This window comes from Glycine soja, chromosome 10, assembly GCF_004193775.1.
Source record: "Glycine soja cultivar W05 chromosome 10, ASM419377v2, whole genome shotgun sequence".
Taxonomy (NCBI): Eukaryota; Viridiplantae; Streptophyta; class Magnoliopsida; order Fabales; family Fabaceae; genus Glycine; species Glycine soja.
This window is the reverse complement of record NC_041011.1, coordinates 18,028,427-18,048,768: the sequence shown is the minus strand read 5'-3', so window position 1 is coordinate 18,048,768 and position 20,342 is coordinate 18,028,427. Positions and strand designations below refer to the sequence as shown.

The 20,342-nt window shown below is 36.1% G+C and overlaps 1 non-coding gene across 1 annotated transcript; it reads left to right on the top strand.

The window, feature by feature from the left end:
* Positions 1-7,717: 7,717 nt before the first annotated feature.
* On the top strand, positions 7,718-7,824 carry LOC114372784. Its single transcript, XR_003658347.1, has one exon. It is a non-coding gene; the product is annotated as a small nucleolar RNA R71 (small nucleolar RNA).
* The last annotated feature ends 12,518 nt before the right edge of the window (positions 7,825-20,342 follow it).

Here is a 20,342-nt window from a genome sequence, read left to right as displayed (position 1 = left end):
AAGGCGTTGGACCTTAAAAATGATCCATTTACTTGGTAAGAAAAATTGAGATAATAAACTTTCAAATCCTTTTTTAATGATTTTTTGTGGACGAGCTTGACTTTGCGGGTTGATTTTAGCCTAGTTTCACTTTAGTTATTAGTCAATTCAATTAAGAAAGAGAAATCCCAAAGAGAAACGTCCGATTGATTTTTTTTGCTTTATTTTACTAAAAGGTATTTTTTTATTATTATATTATTATTTTACCTCTTTTTTGATTTCCAACGTGGTTACGACACGACCGAACGGTTGGATTTCATTTTAACAGAAATTAACGGATAGTACAAATCAAATGATCGGTGAAAATTTATTTTATTTTTTGATTAGGCGAGAAATGACTTAAATAAATGACTGAAGCACGTCAAAAGAGGGTACGGAAAGTAAATGAAACGAGAAATAAAAGTACACGAAACAAATGGGGACCACCACGGGTACATAGAATAAATTGAAAAGCTCGGTTTGGGGTAGTTACCGGTTGAAGACCGAAGAAAAACGAAGAACGAACGATGAATGTTGAAGAACGGTTGAAAATCTTCGCGTAATTACCCACGGAAACGTTACGGAAGCGCCTCGGCTTGGATTTTCTACACGGAAACAATTTTCCTCAGCAATTTCAAGAGAATACGAAGTGCCAAGAAGGCTGAACCCCTTCCTTCTTCATTCCTCCCCCTATTTATAGCAAAATAGGGGAGGAGCTTGCCACCCAGCTCGCCCAGGCGAGCTCAGCTCGCCCTGGCGAGCCAGGTTGCTTCCTCCAGAACCAACCGCCTTCTGGAGGAAGAATCTGGAAGGCCCATGATCGAGGCCGTACCCGAATCAAATAAACATGAAAATGCAGTAACTAGGAAATGATCCTAGGTCGTTTCCCAACGAGAAGTGACAAACCAAATGTTCATAATATACTTGCAGTAACAGTAACAGTAACGATTGGGGGGGGGGGTTTGTTTGTTTTGTGATTAAGGAGCAGAACAAGTAAACTGGAATACGAAACTACTAATATTAAAAACGGGTTGTTTCCTCTGATTCAGAAGCCATTCTCTTATCCTGGGTTATGGAGAATTCGTCCCTAATAGTCAACCACTTAATCCAACCCTACTTCAATTTACTAAGCGAAAATCAACTTAGGGTTTTCAATACATGATTAAGCACCACATACACCAGTTAGCCCTTCGTCCATTAAGCATGAACACAAGTTAGGCTCAGAGGCAATTAATCGAACACGAAGCGTGCACTGATTAATATTCACGAATTTGGGATACTGGTGAAGGGAGAACTGCCAGGAAACCACATTACAAGCGAAACCTCAAAAAGAGTTGGGCTTCGTCCTCAAAAGGAAACAACACCAGAAAATCTAGCCTTCCATGGATTCAAATAGAAAACGCAATTTAAACATGAAGCAGAAACGTAAATGAACGGAAACGTAAATGAACAGAAACGTAAACGAACAGAAATGTAAAATGGAACAGAAACGTAAATGAGAGTAGAAGAAGAAGCAAGAACGAAATTGTAATTAGAAGCAGAAAACGTAAAATTGCATTACGAACTCAGAAGCCTCAAAACAGAAAAACGAAAACCCTAAAACAAAGCTCTGAATAATGAATAGCATAACAGAATGCCTTACACGAATCCCAAGGCTGCTATTTAAAAAGAGTCACTCAAAGTCACTGGGCCCTATTACAATACTCTGGCCCCAAAACGAAATAAACTCTGAACAACATAAAATAAAATTGCGAAATTTCCTAATTAGAAATTAACTAAGGTAAGCGCTGCTTTATTTGCCCTCTTCAAGTCCATAACCACAATCCGGATTAAGCCCAATGTTTCATTAATTCCTGAAATTAGATTAAAAACATCAAATTAGCTAAATGAGCCCAAATAATAAAACTGCCTGATTAATTGACAATTAAGACCAATCAATAATTAAAATGGTGCAAAAAGGGTTTAGAAAATAGAAGAAAATGATGGCACATCAAAACCCCCCATACTTAGCCTTTTGCACTCCTGGGCAAAATGAAACAAAGAACAAAATCCAAGGGTATCAAAGAGAGACAGACAAAAACATTCACATATTTCTCAATGAACATCAAGGAATGAAAGGAATGGGTAACATCTAACATAAGGAGATCCAAAAAGTCAAGACATTCATGAAATTCATCCAAGCAACCCAATCATGGCAAAATAGTTAATCAGCTCAAGAATGAAAAGTGATAAAGCCTAACAAGATATACTCTCTATCTCTCAAGTGTCTAGGCTACTATTTACCCTCAAAGCACCCATGAAAGCAAACACCACATAAACTTGGCAAGATTCTAAAATTGACAATCAACCCATAAACACAAGCACATGAGGATCAAAAGGTCTTTTAAGGTTGTAATGGGGCCAAGGACAAGGTATGGAAAAAATATGGAATAAGTGGCTAAATCCCAAAGGAATAGAGGAGCAATGGGGAATAAGTGCGTATTAAGAAAAAATAAGAAAATAAAAAGAAGTAAAGATAAAATTTAAACATGAAGAGTAGAACCAAGAGTTTCATCATTCTTGTGCCATTTAAGATCTTATTCACTGAACTTTATTGCTTTTTTTTTCGATTTTTTTTTTTTTTTTTTTTTACTCTATAGCCTTTGAGAAACAACATTTCATTCAGCATGTCCAACATTTAACCAATATACAATGTACATCAAGTATGGCCCAAAATACATCATGAAGCATAGCCAACAAAACAAATTGACCAATGAAACAAAAACCCCCCACACTTATTCCCAAAACAATTCCAAAGCTCCAAAATTCCTTAAGGATATGGTGATATCATGGTTTTTCACTTAAGGCTTGTAGTGAGCTTCAAAACAAGGAAAGGGAAACAAGGCTCAAAAGGGCTATCAAAGGAATTAATTCAAGGTAAGTCCATTTGGCTAGAAGCTTATAAGAACAAAATTGCCTCAATCATTTCCAAATATGCATGTGAATTAGGACGCATCAACAAGAATCAAGCCAAGGCTATTGTGCAAGCAATCAATGGGGCAAAACACACCAAATGATTATGATGATGGATGGCTCAAATTCTCACAAAGGTAAACTCATCACTTTCAAATTGAGCTTTCAAAACTATCATGACATGTAGAGAAGAATCAAGGATTTCAAGTCACAAAATGTCAAGAACTTTTATTTTCAAAAACAATTACCCATTTCTTGAACATATCCTATAATTCAAAGAAAAACATGCAAAGTCGTACGTGCACACAAAATTGACCCAAAATATTAAACTAAAAATCCGACGAAACTAACAACATTAACAAATTAACACAACTAACAAATTAACAAAACCAACAAAACTAGCAAAACCAAAGAACACTCCCCCCATACTTAAACAACACATTGTCCTCAATGTAGCACAATTAAAAGATTAAAAACAATTAAATCATCAAAAAGAATCGGACTAGTGTAATAAAAGCAAGGAAGGAGATAGGAAAAGAAAAACTCCCTAAGTCATGGTGGAGGAAGAGTAGGGTGGAGTAAGAAAGTCTCTTCCACCACTATGTCCACTAAAGAAGGGTTCGTGAGGAATGACTTAAGTCGATGTCCGTTGACCTTGAAGCTCTTGTTTGTGGAGTCGCTTTTGATCTCAACTGTACCATAAGGAAAAACATTAGTAACAACAAAAGGACCAATCCACTTAGACCTCAACTTACCACTCATGAGTCCAAGCCTAGAATTATACAATAACACTTTTTGCCCAACCACGAAGTCTTTTTTAACTATCATGCTATCATGGAACTTCTTGGTCTTTTCTTTGTAGAACTTGGCGTTCTCGTAGGCTTCTAGGCGGATTTCATCTAACTCACTCAGTTGCAACTTTCTTTCCTCACCAGCTTGATCCATAGAGAAGTTGCAAGTCTTCACTGCCCAGTAAGCTTTGTGCTCAATTTCCACTGGAAGATGACATGCCTTTCCAAAGACAACCCAATAAGGAGACATTCCTATGGGTGCTTTGTAGGCAGTCCGATGTGCCCAGAGAGCATCATCAAGCCTGGTACTCCAATCTTTCCTGCTTGGCTGCACAATCTTCTCTAAAATTCGCTTGATTTCTCGGTTAGAAATTTCTGCCTGTCCATTGGTCTGGGGGTGGTATGGTGTGGATACCCTGTGTTCCACCCCGTACTTTTTAAGCAGGGCATGCATTGTCCTGTTGCAAAAATGGGTTCCTTGATCACTAACAATTGCTTTAGGTACTCCAAACCTGCAAAACAGATTAGACCTTACAAAGTCTGCGACAACTTTAGCATCATTAGTTCTAGTGGGCTTGGCTTCCACCCATTTTGAAACATAATCAACTGCAAGGAGAATGTAAACATAACCAAAAGAGACAGGAAAAGGACCCATGAAATCTATACCCCAGACATCAAACACCTCACAGAATAGCATAGGTTGCTGAGGCATTTGTTGTCGCCATGTAAGTGTATTTCCTGCTCTCTGACACTGCTTACAAGTGCTGCAGATCTTCCACGCATCTTTAAAGATGGGGGGCCAATAAAAACCACAATCAAAAGCCTCTTTGCATCTGTCATTAAAGTCAAACTCCACCTCCTTTTGCAACACGTTGGACAATGGAAGGGCTACTTTGCTAAAATCCCTTATAAAGCGCCTGTAGAATCCTGCATGACCAAGAAAAGATCGCACCTCTCGCACACAAGAGGGGTAAGGCAATTGTGAAATAACAGAAATTTTTGCAGGATCTACTTCAATACCCTTATTGGAAATAATGTGGCCTAAAACTATACCTTGCTCAACCATAAAATGACATTTTTCAAAATTTAGAACAAGGTTAGTTTCAATGCATCTATTCAAAACTTTTTCCAAACTATTCAAACAACCATCAAAAGAGGATCCATATACAGTGAAATCATCCATGAACACCTCTATGCAATTTTCTAAAAAATCACTGAAAATACTAATCATGCACCGCTGGAAGGTACCAGGGGCATTGCACAGGCCGAAAGGCATCCTCCTATAGGCAAAAGTGCCGAAGGAGCAGGTGAATGTGGTCTTTTCCTGATCCTCAGGAGCAATAGTAATTTGCATATAACCAGAAAAACCATCAAGGAAACAGTAGTGGGATTTACCTGCCAGGCGTTCAAGCGTCTGGTCAATGAATGGCAGGGGAAAATGGTCCTTTTTGGTAACATGGTTCAGCCTCCTATAGTCAATGCAGACTCTCCAACTGTTCTGCACCCGAGTAGGAATTAGCTCCTCCTTCTCGTTTTTTATCACTGTGAGGCCGGTCTTCTTTGGGACTACCTGGACGGGACTCACCCATTGGCTGTCGGAGATAGGATAAATGATTCCAGCTTGCAAAAGCTTGGTTATCTCCTTCTTCACTACATCAAGAATCACCGGGTTGAGTCTTCTCTGTGGCTGTCTTACTGGTTTACCTCCATCCTCTAAATTTATTCGATGCATACATGTGGATGGGCTAATACCAGGAATGTCCGCCAGGGTCCAGCCTATAGCCTTCTTATGCTTCTTGAGAACTGACAACAACTTCTCCTCTTGCTCATCAGCAAGGGAGGCAGATATAATCACTGGAAAACTCTTGCTATCATCCAAGTAAGCGTATTTTAAATTTGATGGCAGAGGCTTCAATTCTGGTGTGGTCGGCTGGACAGTGGTAGAAGGGGATGGTTTCTCAGCCTTTACCTCATAAAGAAAGTCAGAGGTATGTGTACTTCCTGAAACATGGTTAGTCCTATCTGACTCTATAAAATCAATCTCAAGAGGTAAAACACCACCACCAGGCATGCAATCAATATCACTCTCAGATTCACTCTCAGCATCAAATTCAGACATATGATCAAGTACAATTTCAGACTCAATGCATGAAGAGTGAGAGGCATGCAGATTAGAATAAAGATCAGTCATGTATTCATCAACAACATGGTCAATTATTTCATTACGAAATACAGAAAGATCTTCAGATGGGTATTTCATAGCATCCAGAATATTAAAATGAACAGTTATGTCACCAAATTCCATAGACAGTGTGCCTGCATAAACATCTATCTTAGTTCTAGCAGTTTTCATAAAGGGTCTGCCTAGAATGATGGGAACTGATCCTTGAGAAAATCCATCTTCCATATTCAAGATATAAAAATCAACAGGGAAAATTAGTTCACCAACTCTAACTAAGACATCTTCTATGAAACCAACAGGATAGGCAACACTTCTATTAGCTAAATGAATTACCACACCAGTTGACTGCAAGGGACCTAGAGATAGAGAATTAAAAATCGACAGAGGCATAACACTCACAGAGGCTCCTAAATCTAGCATGGCATTGTCAAACTTACTATTCCCTATAATACAAGGTATGCTGAATGTACCTGGATCTTTGCATTTTTCAGGAATTTGAGGAACAGATTTACCAATCAATGCGGAGACATTTCTGCCCATGCTAATTCGTTCACTTCCTTTAAGCTTCCGCTTATTAGTGCACAGCTCCTTCAAGAATTTGGCATATCTTGGAATTTGCTTTATTGCATCCAACAGAGGTATGTTTACCTCTACTTTTCTAAACGTTTCCAAGATCTCTTTCTCTGCCTCTTCCATTTTTTTGTTGGAAACTGCTCTTGGAGGGAATGGAAGAGGGGGAATGTGTTGTTTCTGCAAATCAGAATTACCTGTGGAAGAAGATTCACCTGCACAGAAATTGTAAGGTAAATTTTTGTCATCACATTTTTCTGGAATAGAGTGAAGTTTGGCAGGTTCATTTGCAAATGAGGAAGGTGCTACGGGTTGAGGTCCTTGACATTGCTTTCCCGACCTCAATGAAATGGCATTGACATTTTTGGGATTTTGGACAGCTTGAGAAGGCAGCTTGTCAGAATTCTGGGACTGTTGTTGATTCAATTGGGTAGCCAATTGTCCCATCTGATTGGTTAAGCTCTGAATGGAGGCTCTGGTCTCTTGCTGAAACTGCATGTTCTGCATAGTCATTTGCCTCACAAGTTCTTCGAGGGAAGGTTGTGGAGGGGCCTCAACTGTTGGCTGTTTCTGGGGTTGTTGCTGTTGTTGGATTGGTGGAGGAATGTATGGTCTGCTTGGGCCAGCAGCATTTTGGAAGGATGGAGCAGGCTGCTGTTGTTGTTGCTGAGGGCTGGACCATCTGAGGTTAAGGTGATTCCTCCATCCAGGGTTGTATCTGTTGCTGGAGAGGTCATAATTGCTTTGCTGTGGTTGATTTTGCTGCTGAGGTTGAGGAGGTCTATTGTAAATATTTGCAGCATAAGCTTCAGGCTGCTCAATTGCTCCAGGTTGCTGCATGGAAGGGCAAAGGTCTGTATGGTGGTCAGTAGAGGAGCACAAACCACAAACCCTTGCAACAGGTATAGATTTCTGATTCAAGGCCAGCTGGGTTACCAAGTTAACCAATGCATCTAGTTTGCCTTCAAGCTTCTTAGTTTCAGATGATGCAGATGGGTTTGTAGCTACCTCATGCACTCCTCTAATGACTATGGCATCATTTCTGGCGCTAAACTGCTGGGAGTTGGAAGCCATCTTCTCAATTAAATTTCTGGCTTCAGCAGGAGTCATGTCTCCAAGGGCTCCACCACTGGCAGCATCTATCATACTTCTCTCCATATTACTGAGTCCTTCATAAAAATATTGGAGAAGAAGTTGTTCTAAAATCTGATGGTGGGGGCAACTGGCACATAGTTTCTTAAATCTCTCCCAGTACTCATACAGGCTCTCTCCACTGAGTTGTCTAATACCTGAGATATCCTTCCTGATGGTTGTGGTCCTGGAAGCAGGGAAAAATTTCTCTAAGAATACTCTCTTAAGGTCATCCCAGCTCGTGATGGACCTTGGAGCAAGGTAATACAGCCAGTCCTTTGCCACTCCCTCTAATGAATGAGGAAAAGCCTTTAGAAATATGTGATCCTCTTGGACATCTGGGGGCTTCATGGTGGAGCAGACAATGTGAAATTCTTTCAAATTTTTGTGCGGGTCTTCACCTGCAAGGCCATGAAACTTTGGAAGCAAATGAATCAGTCCAGTTTTAAGAACATATGGGATATCCTCATCAGGGTATTGGATGCACAAGCTTTCATAGGTGAAATCAGGTGCAGCCATTTCCCTTAGAGTCCTCTCACGAGGTGGAGGTTGTGCCATGTTCTCAGAATGTGCAAAATCAGAATGCTCAGAATTAGAATGCTCAAAATTATAATGCTCAAGATCAGGATGTTCAAAATCACCAATAACAGAATGCACAGATTCACCAGTAATGGAATGCTCAGAATGATCAAAAGGTATAAAATGATGCCTAACTAATCTATGAAATGTCCTATCTATCTCAGGATCAAAGGGTTGTAAGTCAAATGGATTGCCTCTAGTCATACACTACATTCAGCATGCACACAACTAGTTGCCTTGTCATGTAAATAAAGGTGTAGGTTTGAACTACAGCTACCCTCAAATGATATCCAAATGACTTGAAATTTTGTGAGCAACCTTATAAAATGATGAGAAGATAGCACAAAAAATTTCAGACAAAAATTCAAAGTCTAACTATGAAAGCAAAAATTGGTAGGTTAAGAAAAATAAGTGAATAAAACTTGAAAAATAAAAAACTTTTGACAGAATCGCTTTTTTTGGACGATGGAGACCTCAGCCAGCCTTTGGCTGGCTACCACGGCGTAGGAAATTTTTTTCTACCCCAAATGCATATATAATAATTGCGATTCTGATAACCGGAGCAAAAGTTATGGCCGTTTGAAGTTTTGACAAACACAAAATTTGCTAGTTTTTTGGAACTTTCAAATCTGGCCAAACTAAAGGCTCTAGCTATTTTTCTCACAAAATATGGATTAAAAGAAGTTACCACAAAAAAATTCAGCCAAAAATAACAACCCTAGCTACTAAAACAAAAAATCTCAAATAATTCAGCATGGGTGGTCGCTAAAATCCGTCTCTAATTGATTTCTACTACTACTCTGTTTTGCCGCAAGCACAACCTTCACAGCAAAACACCCAAGACTGAAACAGGGGAAACGCTTAATGGGAAAACTGAAACAGAACACACATTAAACAAAATACCAGGACACTAAACAACACTAACACACATACTAACACAATACTAACAATTAAGCATAAAACACGAAAGGATTAAACACACACACTAGCTAGCTATTATGAACCTTTGGACACTGCTCCCCGGCAACGGCGCCAAATTTGATCGAGGCTGTACCCGAATCAAATAAACATGAAAATGCAGTAACTAGGAAGTGATCCTAGGTCATTTCCCAACGAGCAGTGACAAACCAAATGTTCATAATATACTTGCAGTAACAGTAACAGTAACGATTGGGGGGGGGGGGGGTTGTTTGTTTTGTGATTAAGGAGCAGAACAAGTAAACTGGAATACGAAACTACTAATATTAAAAACGGGTTGTTTCCTCTGATTCAGAAGCCATTCTCTTATCCTGGGTTATGGAGAATTTGTCCCTAACAGTCAACCACTTAATCCAACCCTACTTCAATTTACTAAGCGAAAATCAACTTAGGGTTTTCAATACGTGATTAGGCACCACATACACCAGTTAGCCCTTCATCCATTAAGCATGAACGCAAGTTAGGCTCAGAGGCAATTAATCGAACACGAAGCGTGCACTGATTAATATTCACGAATTTGGGATACTGGTGAAGGGAGAACTGCCAGGAAACCACATTACAAGCGAAACCTCAAAAAGAGTTGGGCTTCGTCCTCAAAAGGAAACAACACCAGAAAATCTAGCCTTCCATGGATTCAAATAGAAAACGCAATTTAAACATGAAGCAGAAACGTAAATGAACGGAAACGTAAATGAACAGAAACGTAAACGAACAGAAATGTAAAATGGAACAGAAACGTAAATGAGAGTAGAAGAAGAAGCAAGAACGAAATTGTAATTAGAAGCAGAAAACGTAAAATTGCATTACGAACTCAGAAGCCTCAAAACAGAAAAACGAAAACCCTAAAACAAAGCTCTGAATAATGAATAGCATAACAGAATGCCTTACACGAATCCCAAGGCTGCTATTTAAAAAGAGTCACTCAAAGTCACTGGGCCCTATTACAATACTCTGGCCCCAAAACGAAATAAACTCTGAACAACATAAAATAAAATTGCGAAATTTCCTAATTAGAAATTAACTAAGGTAAGCGCTGCTTTATTTGCCCTCTTCAAGTTCATAACCACAATCCGGATTAAGCCCAATGTTTCATTAATTCCTGAAATTAGATTAAAAACATCAAATTAGCTAAATGAGCCCAAATAATAAAACTGCCTGATTAATTGACAATTAAGACCAATCAGTAATTAAAATGGTGCAAAAAGGGTTTAGAAAATAGAAGAAAATGATGGCACATCAGCCCAAGTGGGCCTGGTTGCTATATACACCCCCTTTTTTACTAAATACACCCTCCTTTACTTTTTTTGTGATTCTTTTTCCGTAACGTTACGAAACTTTACGAATTTCGTAACGACACTTATTTTCTTTTCGTAAGGTTATGGAACCTTACGAATCATGTATTTTAGCTTTCGAAAAAGTTACGAAAACTCACAGATTGTGTAACAATACTTCCTTTTGGTTTCCGTCAAATTACGGAATTTCACGGATAGCGTAACCACGCTTCCTTTTGATTTCCGGCGCATCTCGGGACTTCACATATTGTGCAACAAAAGGTGCCAAGTACTTCGAAGCGGTCAATCAAAGGTTGCATGCCATCAAGCAATAGTCCCCGGACGAAATTAGGGTATGACAGTTTTTTAAATAATTAAGAAAATTAGTATAAATGTAAAAAAAAAATGTTTAATTTCACAAAAACTCATGGTTATAATCTTTTTTAAAGACATGTTAGAGTAATTTACTCTAATACTAATAACCATACATGATCAAAGTCTTATTTTAAAGGAAAAATAATACATATATTCTAGGAAGCAATTATTTGTTGCTTTTAGTTACTTTGGTTCTTTGATGTGAAAATGTTGGGGGAGATGTGTGTACTTAACACGCTTCCCACACTGTAAAAAACAAAGACTCCACTTAATCAGATGTGCACAATTTTACTACTATTACTTTATCGAATTTCCCTTGACTGGAGTACCACGGTAGTTATATTGTAACAAGTAGCTACGTCCTCTACCATTATCATGTACTATCATAGAAAGAAGAAGAACATTATCATTTAGAGAGTGCCTTTATTATTAAGATTCTACTCATGCCTTTTCTTTGACCAACAGAAGATGCGAAGAAGGAGTGTGCTTAAAAGAGCGTATTCCTGTCATTTCTTTTGGGAGAAAGATCAATTCAGTCATTTGCCAATAGGCTTTTCTCCCATGACCTATATATGCACTACATAGTACTTAGTCATCCTCACATGCTTCTCCACATGCCTCCACTCTAAACTGAAAACGTTGCAGACAATGGTAACTAATTGATGAATAATAGTAACATCCAAAAATCCAATTACATAGTTGGCTCCAAGCAGATAGCTAGAGCCAACAAATCATGACACTTAAAATTCTTTCTGCAAGTTTGCCTCCCCATAACCATTTTCATCTTGTCGGCAAGGTTTAGGTCTTATGAATGTTAACCTTTAATCTAGAAATACCTTCAAAACATCTAAACACAGTTACATCCCCACAGAAACTTTATCATTAGCTTATCACTGAAATCACTCATCTGCCACCCAAAACCATAAATTAACTTCCCAATCTCTGCTGCCCTGTCACATAAGCCTACTCAACCCCAGCCACTACCAGGCAGAGGTAAAGGAGCTTAAGAAAAAAGATAATAATTCAAGTGTACTAGCTAGAACTTCAAATATTTGAAGCTTGGCTACCTCTCATTATGTGTCTCTCTCAGTAGAACTTAATGATAATTCCCCATGTTCCCTTCCTTTCGTTCATATTCTGCTACTTCTTCTTGATACACCACAGTGTTTACTACACTGGGGTTTTAGCCCAAATTGTTGAGGATCAACAACAATCATTGCTCAAACTGAAGTTGATTAACATGTTTTCACAACTTTTAGACAACAAAACAGAAGTAATCCAATGCAAAAATCAAGCAACTTTATTTAATAAGGAAAACCAGCCAAAAGGATGGGAACATAGAAACAATTAATACACGTGCTGTCATACCCTAATTTCATTCGGGGACCATCTGTTTGTTGGGATGCGACCCTCACTTGATCACTTCGAGATACTTGACGCCCATCGTTAGGCAATCCGTGAAGTTTCGCGACATGTCTGGAGTTGAAAGAACATTATTGCGCAATCCGTAAAGTTCCGTAACATTCCAGAAGCCGAAAAGGGGATGGTTGCGTAATCCGTAAAGTTTCGTGACATTACAAAAAGAAAACAAGCATCGTTACGTAATTCGTGAGGTTCCGTAACGTTACGGAAAAAGAATCAGCAAAAAAGGGGCAAAGGGGGTGTATTTAGTAAAATGGGGGTGCAAATAGTAATTTTCAATTTTGGGCTCTTCTAGAGGTTTCTGGGCATTTTCTTGCTTAAGGTGGAAGCACCCTAGCTTGCCTAGGCTAGCTGAGCTCGCCTGGGCGAGCTAGGTGGCAACCACCTCCCCTGTTTTGTTAAAAAATGGGCTTCCGGGACACCCGTAATGTTTTCGTAAAATTCCCATAACCCTAAATAAGCATATTTCACTTAATATGGGTGAGAAGGAAGAGAAAAAAGAAAAAAAATCTAGTCCTATAGGCTTTGATAACTTTTCCGTAAATTACGAAAGAAGGGGGTGAACATATCAAAATGGGGGGTGCGAATAGCAATTTTGAAATTTTGAAGTGGGTCTTCCAGAGTATTTTTCGAAGCTGGATTGCTTCTGGAGGAAGCAACCCAGCTCGCCTGGGCGAGCTGGGCGGCAACCTCCTCCCCCTTTTTCCTATAAATAGTCTGAAAGGGGTTGTTCTAAGGATCCCTTAGCCCCCTAGCTATGTATTTCATCTGTTTTTGGTGGAAAAAATTATTTCCGTGAAGAAAATCCAAGCCGAGGTGCTTCCGTAATGCTTTTGAGATGTTTCCGTGAGCGAATCCGTGAAGGTTTTCTGTTGTTATTCACCGTTCTTCATTCGTTCTTCGTTCGTTCTTCGTTCTTCAACAAGTAAGTTTTTGAATCCGAGACTTTCAATTCATTTCTTGTTTTTTTGGCTTTCATCTTTATTTCGTTCATTTTCGGTTTTCTTTTCTTTCGTCTTTATCGCGCTTTTACCTAATAAATGATAAAATGAATTTCAACCTATCATTTGTGTTGTAATATCATTTAATCACTTTTAAAACAAAATCTAACCGATCGTTCACGCTGTAATCTCAGTTAAACTAAAAAAAAGCAAAATAAATAATAAAATAATCAAAATATCTTGAAAAATAATAATAAAATAATAAAAAAAAATCAATTGGACGATTTTCTTTGGAGGTTTCCTTAGATCACTTGACTAATAACCAAAGTGAAACTAACGCTAATTATATATATATATATATATATATATATATATATATATATATATAATCTCTAAATAACATTTAAATAAAATTGATCCATAATTTCCTATCTCTTAATTTTTATATTTGCATGTTTATTTAATTTGATATTTATTTATTTATTCTAGATGTTTGTTTACTTTCTTAAATATTATTTTCAATTAAACTTATTTAATAAATAAATAATTTTAATTCAATGTAGTCTATATCATACTTTCTACTTACAATAATTTTATTATATTTTATTTACTATAGTAATTTTAATTTACTAACAAATATATTTTAATAATATTTTTTAGATGAGTATTCAATCAACTCAACTTCAAGTACAAGGATCAATATCAATCTAGACAATCCTGATTTTGTAAAGTTCAAATAGAGTAAAATGAACTTCCTTCTTTTATTTTATTTGATTACACATTTTGTAACATTCAACAAACAAAATTGTTAGTTCATTCTAATTCTTTGATTGATGTAGCTAAAAAATTATAAATTTCATATTAAATAACTACTTTGTAGAAAAAATGGAGCAACATTAAATAAAAGAACTATCTTCTCCAAATTCTACCAACATTGATCTTGACAAGAGAATGTCAAAAAATAGAAGATCTTTGCAAGATATAATGTCCATGAGATGGGTATCAAAATCACATGTATGCAACCCTATCATGACCTTCATGTTCATAATATTCAATAATACTTTATTTTTTCTTAGTTTTAACATATATAAAATAACAGGATAATGTGTTCACAATTCATGCAACAATCAATGAGATCGATGGTTCGGTTGAATTTTGAATTATGTTGCATGTGAGAGATGGTAAAAGAAAGTTACAAAAGAGGGAAATCAATACACTTGCAGAGAATGCAGACAATCATCCAAGTACCCAACAAGGTTTAATGTTTTGTATATAATGAATTATTTTTTATAACATAATTAAATAAATATTAAAAACTTTGAAATCTTGTTTGGTTCAAGATAAAATTGAAAGTATATGATGACACCAATGTAGCAACATTCATAATTTTCGATTGAGATGTGTAACAAATTCTAAACACAAAAGCATTTGAACTCCTTCACACCCGAAATGAAAATAAGGCTAACATACCCCATATTAAATACCTTTTATAAAGGCACTTTCATCCACTAATTAATATTTTTATGAAAAAAAGGAGCCCACTTCAACACAACAAATATCATCGGATGAGTCAAGTGAAGAACTAATTATAAGTTAAAGCCCAAAGCTACAAGCATCCAACAAGTCAAAAGGTGCATGTTCATCATCTAATGAAAAAGTTTATCAAATCTCCTAAAGTCCATTAGGAAAGAAGGAAAATAAACAAATTGTCCGAAATCAAAGTCCAAAACTACAACTATTGAAGAAGTTAAAAGATGCATCTTCATCATCAAAAGAAGAAGAAAATCTATTAAAAAGTGTGAAAAAACAATTTGTGATAAGTAAAAGCTCAAAGCTACAAGCATCCAATAAGTCAAAAGATGCATCTTCATCATCAAATGAAGTTTATTCAATCTTTGAAAGTCCATTAAGGAGAAAGACGAATAAACAAGTTGGTCTGACATCCTTTGATGAAGAGTTAATCTTACTTTTAAGTTTAAAATGGATCACACCAAAGAAAAACAAATTCAAAAACAAGTCACCGGAAAAAGGAAATAAATACAAAAGGTCTATTTAAATGAACAATTTTTGGTGTTTATTTACATCATTTTTATGTTTTTTACCATTATGGTTGACTATTTTTTATTTCATTAAATATATTTCTTAGACTGCTTTATTATGTCAATTTCACTTTATTCTAATATTGCTCTTATCAAATTTATACATAATACTTACTTTTATCTTCAGGTTAATCAACTTTTGTTGAGTGGTCAGCCTCCAATTTTAGAATATTCCCTTCTAAATATATTGATAAATAAAAAATATCTTAATTTATACATAATTTTTTTGTCTCCTTTAACAAAAAAATAATATAAAATATAATTCACAATTATATTTTAAAATTTAATTTATCAAACAAATAATTTATATAAATATTTCTTTAATTATTTATCAACCCGCGCAACACACAGGTTTGTGTCTAGTGTAATATGACTATAAGTATTTGTGCATGTCTTTGTTTGAGGCACATTCTCCACAAGTATGCCAATGAGGATGTCTCACTAGGACTAGATGTGGACCACATAATGATCGAAGACTCTATTGTGGTACACCACTAGGTGAAGGTTTTTCTTGCATTTAAAGATGATACTGACTTGTATATATGAATTATTTATATTAAATCAAACTCACTAGGATAGCTCACTAAAACCAATGTTATTTTTGACACAACATCGGTTTGTTTTTGCATATTTTACCTTTTCTGGTTTATTTCTTACTTTACAACATCGGTTTTGTTTAAAATCAATTTTTTTTTATAACCGATGCTAACATTAATACTTTTAACCTTGGTTCAAAACCGATGTTAAATGCCCAAAATAAATGATGTTAAAAGCATTTTTTCTAGTAGTGTGTATTGACATTATTGTTTTCATTATTTTAAACATTTCTTTTATCTGATACTAATTATTCAATTATTTTGGGCAAAATTTGAATTGCATAAAAACTATGTGGACTAGTTATGTTTTTCAATTTTTAAGTTTGGGGTAATTTAAAAAACAGACAAGATATTAAAATAAAATTGCAAAAAAACAACATTGATTTTTAGAAAAATCAATGTTGTGAATGTACGAAAACATCGGTTCTTCTTGAAACAAATGTTGTCGAGCAGAAAACAACATCGATTTTAAAAGTCATTAATAATTAACCGATTTTAAAAGCCTATTTTCTAGTATTGATTCCATTTACAATAAAGTTTATCTCTATATTTAGTTAATAACTAGATGTTTACCCAGGTGTTGCGCGGTTTATGAATGTATCTCAATATTTAGTTAATTTTGTTAACAGTGAAAATAAAAAAATAATGTCAATTTGTACAATTTCACCTTTTTTTATGTTCATTGTTAGCAAATGTTTAAAAGTTGAAACTACACCACTATGTGTTGGTGTAGGCTTAGAACCCCTCTATAAGGTTGTAAGTTGTGAGATTGATTTCAAAAATAAAAGAGCAATTGAAAAAGTTATGTATTATTATGGGTATGTTTGCATTATTTCCATTTTGGGTGTGAAGGAATTCGGAAGCCCTTCTATTTAGAATTTGATGAACATATCGATCAAACATTGTAAATGTTGCTACACTTGTATCCAGAGAAAGCAAAAATTCGAAAATGGTGACAATCAAAAATCAAACTTTCACTCCATTAGTGGAGGCGTGACTTTTAGGTAACTCGCATAAGCTAAAATGGTCCCTTAATTTTTTAAACCATGATGCAGCTCCACTCACCCACGTATTGCATCTTCAATACACACCCACTCCATGAGTGATACATATGCAAGAGTAATATGTGTGTGTTGCACTCGCCATCAGCAAAAGACAAAACGAAACATTTGTCTTCAATGCATCCTCCAATGATCAGAAAAGGGCTGAATCGTCATATATAAGGACATCATCCACCTGACACGTCTAATTTTGCTTGCAAGATCAAAAGCATGTCCACCCCAGACAACTTGCCAGAAGAAGCCTAAACAACAGTCGTCCAAGCTTGGGGAGCTTGACATGCCTCACAAAATTGAAGATGAAAAAGGGGGAGAGAAGTTGAACTTTGAGTTGTGTCTCACAAGACTCTCATTCATCAAAGTTACAACAAGTGTTACACATGCTTCTATTTATAGACTAGGTAGCTTTCTTGAGAAGTTTTCTTGAGAAAACTTCCTTGAGAAGCTTCTTTGAGAAAACTTCCTTGAGAAGCTAGAGCTTAGCTACACACACCCCTCTAATAACTAAGCTCACCTCCTTGAGAAGCTTCCTTCAGACACTTCCTTGAGAAGATTCCTAGAGAAGCTAGAGGTTAGCTACACACCCCCTATAATAGCTAAGCTCACCCCATGACAAAATACATGAAAATACACAAAAAGTCCCTGGGCTCAGAAATCTACCCTGAGGATCATGAGAACCCTAGGGCCTTCTTTAGTAGCTCTAGCCCAATCCTATTGGATTCTTCTATCCAATACCCTTGGGGGTAAGATTGCATCACTAGACAACCTGTTTCGTTGACAAGCCGACTTAGAGCTTAGGGGGCTTATGTACTATCCAGGGTCCACAAAATACGCGTGACAAGCAATGTGGCCCTGAAATACACATGTTTGCCCTCCATGTTAGCCCTGCCTCATGAGCATGGACGTTCCACGCTTAGTAGGCGGGTTCCCAAACTGACAGGTTATCTCTAAGTACCCATTATTTGAATATGTTGTGACCTTTTTATCTTGTGGCAAGTATTCAATTATCTATAAGGTACACATTATCTGTAAGCTACAATTATCTACAAGCTAGTCATTATCTGCAAGGGTTGTTACAACACCGTAACAATCCCAACAAATAAGGACCCGCAGCTTCCACTCCACTCTATAAGTACCAGGTTCTATCTCACCCTTTTACAAAATTTATTCTCACTTAACTCTCGTACTTATTTCAGTGTCGAAGTCCTTTATTTTGCAGGTCCCCCCACTTGTCCTTTTAACAAAGGCTACTCTCAGTCTGACGTGCGAGATCTTAGAGCCTACCTTGGCCACGTCCACCCTGACGAGGGACAACTCTAGATTTTAGTAAGTATAGTTCTGAAAAGGAAATTTGATCTCATATACGTGTTAAATTGTTGATTAATGGATGTAAAAGCTTGACCAATTTTGTATGATAATTTTCTTGTAACAAGCTAAATTTTAGTGGCTAACTCTAATAAAATAGTTTCAACTCAAGACAAATTGTAGACATAGCTAAAAAGTGAAAATGATCATGTAGGCTGAGAATGATGGCTCTGAACTTAATAGTAGGATTTATTAACTTGTAGATGGAGGAAAAGACTAGGTAGATGCTGAGAACTATTTCCCTTTGGATGATCTCCTTTCTAAACTTACTATTTTTTCCTCTATTATGAATGTTGTTTTTCCTCTATTCATTTAGTTCATTCTTTGCTTTCATAATTAATAGTTTTGTCCTTTGTGAATTTTTCTAATATATATGACCGAGAATGAATTTTTTGCATTGACCTATTAACAAATCATACTACCATTTTTAGCTACCACTATTACCCCATGATTTATTAATGTCATGTGAAGTATAATTTTGGATGAGGATTATTTATGTCTCAACTCTAACAAATACTTTGGCCATAAAAAAGAGAGTATATACTATGGACATAAAAAAATTATATACTATAGAAACGAACAAATAACGAATGGATGGATCAAATTAGGCTTATTACTAAATATGCTAGGCTTATCTGTTAAGTGGGAATGATGGATCAGGTTTATCCCTTTTGGAAACAAAAATTTGCCTTTACTGATGTAGTGTTGCTTTGCTTTGTACATTTCAGAATTCATGAAACAACATGATGTGTCGTAACATAACTTCTATAGTGTGATCCAACTATCTAGTTTTAGTCTTTTTTTATTCATTTTTGGGTTTTACTAATTTAGAATTTACAAAGTCTTTTCTCATTTTGTGTAGATATATCATAAAATTATATATACAAATATCAGAAAATTAGTAAAAGAAAAAGATACTTATTCTCTAAAATAAACTAACTGAACCCCCTAATCTCCATTTGCACGGTGTAACGACAAGGAAAGAGAAAGGCATGGAGTGTAGGTCACGTGTCTTTCTCTCTCCTTGTTGCCGCCTAGGGTCTAGAGATGATTCATGTCCAACCCTTATAATTTAGGTTCCATGCATGATTAATAAAAGATTTGTCAAGGAGCCATTAGTTTCAATGAAAATATTGCTTCAAATAGGAGAAAGGAGTAGATAATACTTTAAGGGGTATATCGTAACTACAATTCTACTTTTGTGCTGTTAATTTTGAACTTGTGCTGAACTTTTTTGATAGGCCTTAGTCATGAGTGAAGTTATTCCTTAAAATCCATTCATACCAAATGATCAATGTTGTAAGCCCTTGCTTCTAAATTTTTAAATTTAGGGCTGTGAATCGAAATCTTTGAGCTAATATTACGGGAAGACCACTGTCAACTATTTTGATTGCTGCATCAAATTAACAACATTGAGTTTAACACGGATGTTTTGAGGTGTTCTTATTTCAGGAAAAACTTTATTAGTGGATAATCATTTCAACAAGAAGGAGGATCACGGGTTGCAACAGTTGATGTACTTGATTACATCCAGGTTGGTTTAGCATATCTTTCTTTTTTTATATAATATAGTATCATCGATGCATGCTTATGCTGATTGGGACTATGTGTAGCAAACTTCTGCATGTCTTTTACTTCTTAATTTCTTTGTCAGACTTTCCAAAGCTAGCAACTCTAGAGTAGCACTACAATATAAAGAGATAACAACCTTTCTTGGTCTTAATTAAAGATTAAAAAATATACCACTTCAATCAAGATGCAACCAAGTCAAATATGCACACATTTGCTTTTCTTTTTATGTTCAAATTAAAGAATAAAAAAGCAGAACACTTGTCTATTTCTTCTTCTAATTTTTTCCTCTTTATAGGAATACAAATTTGGTTATAGACTTATTGTGGATTGATTATTTTTGTTTAATATGAATGTTTCCCACCCTTGACAATTTAATAGTGTGTTTCTTTACAATTTTCAACTAAGACCAAACACTAACCTTAGTCGTGGTGTGGTATTTTTG